Genomic DNA, 8,078 nt, shown 5'->3' with positions numbered 1-8,078 from the left:
CACATGAGGTGCGAATGACAATAAAGAAACTCTGACTCTGACTCTGACTCTGATAAGAGTGAAATATGTGCAATGAAGCAGTAAGTTCATTTCCATGCTGCTGTATGTGTAGATGTGTATTAATTGGGGAGGCCTGAAGGTGTTTGATAATGGAAATGGGAACTCTAGGAGTATATTTATCAATAAGTACATTGATCCCACATTTGAGAGGAGAAATGGAATCTAGGAGAAGTGTAGAGTGTGTAAATTTAGGGGGTGGGGGAGTTTGCACACAAGTGTCTCTGTGGAATGTGTTGAGGACTCACATTCATCTCACACACCCACATTTACTGAGTTACGGTCATGGAGATCAGTAAATCTCCATGACAAGATGTTATCTGTGTGGCACGTGTGGGCTGAGTGTGTTTGGATTGCTAATATTTGTATGGCAGAAAACTAATCAAATATCACTCGGTGACAAGCCCACTTGGAATAATTGCTCAAAGGATGTTTCAGCTTACTTTAGCTTGCTGATTTGATGCTACAGCTGCAAGTCAAAAGATCCCTGAAAGGAGCTGAAAATGTTTTCTTCATTAGCTAAAATGAATTTTTCATGGGCACTGTAATATTCGGGCGGCTGTGGCTGAGTGGTTAGAGCAGTCGTCCTTCAATGCAAGCGTTGGGGATTCGATTCCACCAGCAGTCACATGCCGAAGTGTCCCTGGGCAAGACACTGAATTCCTCATTGCCTCAGATTTTTTTTGTTAAACCTTTATTCAACCAGATAAAAACCCATTGATATCAAGACCTACACAAGGGTGACCTGGCCAAGAACAGGCAGAAACAGCACACGTCAAATAAACAAAACAAGTAGCAACATTATGAAGACTTCAGAAATATATAAAAATATCAAACATACAGTATAACAGTAAATGGCAATAATTATTTAAAACAATGACAATTTAAGATCTAAAACACAAGCACTGTTGACAAGATATCTTTTGGCGGTTTTTTAAAAGTTTGCAAAACGCACTCGAAGTAACAAGTTCTGTCAGTTTTAATTCAGCTTGCAAGGCATTCCAAGCTGAGGGGGCAGAAAAGCTAAAAGCTTTCTTGCCCTTTTCTGTTCGCACATGAGGAACATGAAGATGCAAACAGTCCTTAGAGCGTAAGGCGTAACTACTGTCCATTCTTCTTATAAAAGTACATAAATTATTGTGGAAGCATGCCAATAAGAGACTTATAAACCAAAGTCATCCAATGCACATGTCGCCTGCCAAACAGGGAAGACATATTGGTTTTAAGATAGAGATCACAGTGATGAGTAAGGTAGCTACAATCAGTAAAAAATCTCAACACACAATGGTACACTGGATTCAATGACTGTAAACAACTGTTGGAAGCACACGTGTGTCCCATCAGTGTATCAGTCAGTCAGAGTCAGTTTCTTTATTGTCGTTCGCACCACATGTGGTACATGTGGTGGAACAAAATTATGTACACAGGGTACCAGTTACATCCAACAATAAAATGTAAAAGAAAAACAGTAATAAGATCTAAGATATGAACTAAGAAAAACATTAACTAAAAATATACTAAGCAATAGTAGTATAAAAACAATACGTCGAACAGCAGCACGAACATGAGTCTGTGAGCAGATGAGCACGCATGAACACATCAACTTGAAATAGATCAGCTGCAACAGTATGAATGTGATAAAGCACTGATTAGTCTTCTTTGTATAGATAGTAGTAGAGTGCTGTATGAATGGGTAAATTGAGGGCACAGATTGTAATGTAAATTGCTGAGTATCTCGATAAGATAGAAAGGTGATATACAAGTACAGTCCATTTACTGTGGATTGTCAACAGTAAAAGTGATCCATTTACTCCAGCTGCACAAGAAACTGATGCCTAGAGTGGAAAAAGACACACAAATGTAAAGGAATAGACGGGTCAACGTGAAGTTATTTGTCAGATTGTTCTCGGTTGTTAGTATCTTAGCCATGACAGCTGTAGAGAAAGACAAAAAGTCTTTGTCCAGGCTAAGCTAATGGCTAACAAAACCAGTTGCTCAGGGTTTTTAAACAAGTCTTTCTAAAAAAATCAAAAAACAGATTGGTGTAAAAAAAATGCTACATTAGCTAATAATAAATTTATGCATTTATGCTGTTTGTTTAGTTTGTTGTTGCAATATCTGTGTTACAACACATGTGTGAGGATCATTAGTGAATTATTGCATTTGATAAGCCATTAGTGCTGCATGTGCAAAAGTATTAGTTCTTCTAATCAGTGCATTTTGTCTGTCCAAAGGTTTAATGAACTTCTGAAAGACTGATACAGGTCCTTCTCAAAACATTAGCATATTGTGATAAAAGTCATTATTTTCCATAATGTAATGATAAAAATGAAACTTTCATATATTTCAGATTCATTGCACACCAACTGAAATATTTCAGGTCATTAATTGTTTTAATACTGATGATTATGGCATACAGCTCATGAAAACCCCAAATGCCTGTCCCAAAAAATTAGCATATTTCATCCCACCAATGAAAGACAAGTGTTTTTAATACAAAAAACACCAACCTTCAAATAATCATGTTCAGTTATGCACTCAATACTTGGTCGAGAATCTTTTTGCATGAATGACTGCTTCAATGCGGCGTGGCATGAAGGCAATCAGCTTGTGGCACTGCTGAGGTGTTATTGTAAGGATGGTACTTTTCTGTGGCCCGGTTTGTGTCTGTTTCCCTCGTGCTCCCTCATTAGTTCCATTAGTGCCACCTGTGTCTCGTCCCAGCTGTTTGTTATCATGTCTCGTCTTCTCCCTGTATTTAAGCCGTCCTATTCTGTCTTGTTCTTCGTCGGGTCGTCTTCGTTGGGTACTCTTCCTTGGGTCTCCTGAGTCTTTCCCTGAGTCTTCCTGGTCCCTCGAGTTCCCCGTGTCTCTCGTGTCTCCTGAGTTCCCCGTGCCTCCCTCCTTGTTCATGTAAGTTTTGCTGCCCCGTCAGCTTGTTTATTTTGTACTTTTTCGTTTATCATTAAAAGCCTATTTTTGTATATCTGCCGAGTTGAGTCCCTGTTCTGCACTCTGGGTTCGCTCCTGACACAAATCCTAACAGTTATGGAGGCCCAGGATGCTTCGATAGCGGCCTTAAGCTCATCCAGAGTGTTGGGTCTTGCGTCTCTCAACTTTCTCTTCACAATATCCCACAGGTTCTCTATGGGGTTCAGGTCAGGAGAGTTGGCAGGCCAATTGAGCACAGTAATACCATGGTCAGTAAACCATTTACCAGTGGTTTTGGCACTGTGAGCAGGTGCCAGGTCATGCTGAAAAATGAAATCTTCATCTCCATAAAGCTTTTCAGCAGATGGAAGCATGAAGTGCTCCAAAATCTCCTGATAGCTAGCTGCATTGACCCTGCCCTTGATAAAACACAGTGGACCAACACCAGCAGCTGACATGGCACCCCAGACCATCACTGACTGTGGGTGCTTCACACTGGACTTCTGGCATTTTGGCATTTCCTTCTCCCCAGTCTTCCTCCAGACTCTGGCACCTTAATTTCCAAATGACATGAAAAATTTGCTTTCATCCGAAAAAAGTACTTTGGAACACTGAGCAACAGTCCAGTGCTGCTTCTCTGTAGCCCAGGTCAAGCGCTTCTGTCGCTGTTTCTGGTTCAAAAGTGGCTTGACCTGGGGAATGCGGCACCTGTAGCCCATTTCCTACACACGCCTGTGCACGGTGGCTCTGGATGTTTCTACTCCAGACTCAGTCCACTGCTTCCGCAGGTCCCCCAAGGTCTGGAATCAGCCCTTCTCCACAATCCTCCTCAGGGTCCGGTCACCTCTTCTCGTTGTGCAGCGTTTTCTGCCACACTTTTCCCTTCCCACAGACTTCCCACTGAGGTGCCTTGATACAGCACTCTGGGAACAGCCTATTCCTTCAGCAATTTCTTTCTGTGTCTTACCCTCTTGCTTGAGGGTGTCAATGATGGCCTTCTGAACAGCAGTCAGGTCGGCAGTCTTACCCATGATTGTGGTTTTGAGTAAAGAACAAGGCTGGGAGATTTTAAAAGCCTCAGGAATCTTTTGCAGGTGTTTAGATTTACGTCGCTGATTCAGATGGTTAGGTTAATAGCTTGTTTAGAGAACCTTTTCATGATATGCTAATTTTTTGGGACAGGCATTTTGGGTTTTCATGAGCTGTATGCCATAATCATCAGTATTAAAACAATTAAAGACCTGAAATATTTTAGTTGGTGTGCAATGAATCTGAAATATATGAAAGTTTCATTTTTATCATTACATTATGGAAAATAATGACCTTTATCACAATATGCTAATTTTTGAGAAGGACCTGTACATAAGCAGCCTTAGAACTATCAGCATATAACAGTCTATGCTCATTACACACATTTGTAGGATAATATGGTTGAGAAAACCACAACAAACTAAACAATTAGTGTTGTGCAAATATATGTTGAGGTTTAAAATTGGCTTGTGTAGTCTTCTTTTATAGTAGGGTGACGTTAATTAGAAATGTAGCTTGGATGAAAACTTTTTTCTACATACGTATGCCGTGTTGTGTGACTGATTTCTCAGCAGACAAGAATTGATACCTATTTGAAAAACACAATTTAAAAACTGATCAAATTCTTTTACGTTGAAGTATTTTATCAAAGGCCCAGATTGTACAATACATCAAATTATTTAATGAAAATTTCCTATTTAATTACATTTGTTTCTGTCAACTAATTCTACCTAATCTAATGACATGCCGAGCTACCTATGTGGCAAGAACATTGACGTTGATGAGATGGCAAAATACATAAAAAAAAATACTAAAATGACATGATTTGGCCATTTATTTCACATATACAATATACTTTCAGTTATAATCATTGTAACAACACAAGATCAACATTTGACAATGGAAGGCTCAAAATGAAGCAAGACAGATGCAAAAAACAGCTCCATATTTGTGTTTTTAGGGTACAAACTGAGTCGGTATAAGCAAAAAATGTATTGTTTCTGAAAAAGCTTTATTTCATGTCTACATGGAGCCCCCCAGCAACTATGTTTTTTTTTTTTTTTTTTAAATCTCCATTTTGGGAAGTATAAAAACGTTGTGTGTGTGTGATGGCCAAACCCATGGTCACACACTAAAGTCATTAACTCTTATATGCACCATTTGTTTTTTATCCAAACAACACTTTAGTTTGCAACAAAATGTTTATTGGTTGGTTTTGATATATTTGTTCTATATGTAAGCATGCACATTTAGTTTACTTATGTATTTATATTAACTCATTGTACATTTTTGTTTGTGCTTATGATTAATTCTTGTTTCTTTTACTGGTTCTTACCTGTCATGATCCCTGGGAATTGTCAAACAAAAGATGGTGGCCAAGGCTTAGCACACTTAAATACATGGAGCTGATTGGACTGCACCACCAGTTCATGCTCGAGAGGGGGAACTTGTACTTTATTTAAAAAAGCTTTTGTATTTAAGTGAATATTTGTATTTAAAGTTGAATGTTTTTGATTTCCACTTTTGGTGTTTAGTTTATTATCAAACTTAGCTGTACAGTGTTGGTTGTTGTAGTTAGTGATTGTATTACGTTTAGTTACCCCTATTGTGTCTTAATGGTCTGATCCTTTGACCTCATGAGCTCAGCTGTCATTTTTGTAAAATATAATCTTTTGGGATTAAAATAAACCCCCTATTTTTCTTATACTTCCTGTGGTGTATGTGTGCGTATGTGGGAGGGAGGGAGAAAGGAAGGGAGGGAAGACTGACTGACTGACTGACTGACTGACTGACTGACTGACTGACTGACTGACTGACTGACTGACTGACTGGTAGCTAAGCTCAAGCCAGTATTGTCCAGACCCGACCTTGAGAAACTAGTCCATGCCTTTGTCACGACCCGATTGGACTATTGCAATGCACTCTATGCTGAGGTCAGCCAGGCCTCCATTTCACGTCTTCTGCTCGTCCAGAATGCTGCTGCTCGGCTTTTAACTGGAACTCGTAGGTCTAAACATATTACACCAGTTCTGTCCTCCCTTCACTGGCTCCCCGTTCGTAATAGGATGATCTTTAAAATTCTTCTGTTGACCTTCAAGTGCCTAAATTGCCTCCCACCCCTTTACCTCTCTGCGCTTCTGGAACCTTATGTTCCCTCTCGGACCATGAGATCATCCAATCAGCTGCTTTTGGCTGTTCCAAAAACAAGACTGAAGCTCAGAGGAGATCGGGCTTTTTCAGTCATGGGCCCCAAACTCTGGAACAACCTGCCTCCCAACATCAGGCAGGCCACCTCCCTTCCTCACTTCAAATCCCTGCTTAAAATTCATCTGTTCTCACAGGCATTTCACACAGTGTAAATTGATCTAGTGGTTTTTTTTTTATCTGTGACCCTATGTTTTAAATGCTTTTTATTAATTCTTCAGTTATTATTATTATGGTAATTGGTAGGGCAGCACGGTGGTGCAACTGGTAGAGCTTCTGCCTCTCAGCGAGCAGGTCCCTGGTTCAAACCCCGGTCCAGGGGCCTTTCTGGGTGGAGTTTGCATGTTCTCTCCGTGCATGCGTGGGTTTTCTCCGGGTGCTCCGGTTTCCTCCCACAGACCAAAAACATGCATGTCAGGCTGATTGGTAATTCTAAATTGTCCCTAGGTGTGAGTGAGAGAGTGAATGGTTGTTTGTCTCGTTTGTCTCTATGTGGCCCTGTGATGGACTTGCGACCCGTCCGGGGTGTACCCCGCCCCTCGCACAGTGATTGCTGGACATGGGCACCGGCAACCCCCCGTGACCCAAAATGGAATAAACGGGTAAAGAAAATTGATGGATGGATGGATGGATGGTAATTGGTAAATGGACTGTACTTATATAGCGCCTTTCTATCTTATTTCAAGATACTCAAAGTGCTTTTCACTACAATCTGTGTCCTCATTTACCCATTCATACAGCACTCTACAAGATTTCTACAAAGCTAATTGAACATTGGATTTGAACCCCCAACTCTCGCATTGGAGGACGACTGCTCTAACCAGTCAGCCACAGCCGCCCCTATTATTAGTGTATTGTATTTTTTTCTCTTTAATTTTACTCTCATTGATTGTTGTTGTTGTTAAGCATTTTGATGAAAGGTTCTATTTTAAATGTGCTTTATAAATAAAGTTGACTGACTGACTGACTGACTGACTGACTGACGGACGGACGGACGGACGGACGGACGGACGGACGGACGGACGGACGGACGGACGGACGGACGGACGTTTTATTAATCCCAGGCATGAAATTTGAAAATTCATTAGACTAGAGATGTCTAAAGCCATTACACCCAAAAACAAACAAAATAAAAGTAATCAGGCATGAGACTTACAGAAGCTGCAGGACCAGCAAATGCCAAACTCAGCAACATCAGTAGAGGTATGAGCTCTTCACCGGTCTCAACATAGGGCATGGAGAGGTCCTGGTCATAGCAACGAAAGCCCACCATCGCCGGTGACAAGACATCAGTCAGCTCCAGGAAGTACAGGAACACCAAGGAGGACAGGACGATGGGGAGCTACAAAGGCACATGCAGAGACATGAATTTAAACTCCCAACACATAAAAACTCAAGGCCAATGGGAACGATAAGAGTGCCTATTTAATTTTTGCTTGGAAAAAAGTAATCAATTTGGTGTTTCTTCTTAACCAAACAAAAAGACCTGAAGCACACCCTTATCTGTAAATGCATAACTCTGTACAACAAAACTCCCATTTATTGTCTAAAAAAGTTAAATCTGGTCCTCTGGACATTCAAAAAAACAAAACAAAGCAAATCAACAAAAAAATGTAGAAACGTTTCGTCTCTCATCCGAGAGACTTCCTCAGTCTGAGGAGCTGTATTCAGCTCAGTCTCTTAAATAGCACCGTCTCAGAGTGGATCAACCAGTTTTGCTGCTGACAACCAAAACCAGCTGATCACATGCTCAAGAAGGACCATCAGCCTAACAATGGATCATTAGCACACTGATGGCTGTTTACTGTTCACAGAGGGCTGAGTGATACTAGCAATCACAGCATTGTAAGAGGGGG

Source organism: Nematolebias whitei, chromosome 21 (assembly GCF_014905685.2).
Source record: "Nematolebias whitei isolate Nwh7 chromosome 21, NemWhi1, whole genome shotgun sequence".
Taxonomy (NCBI): Eukaryota; Metazoa; Chordata; class Actinopteri; order Cyprinodontiformes; family Rivulidae; genus Nematolebias; species Nematolebias whitei.
The sequence above is the reverse complement of the archived record's forward strand: the minus strand, read 5'-3'. Positions refer to the sequence as shown.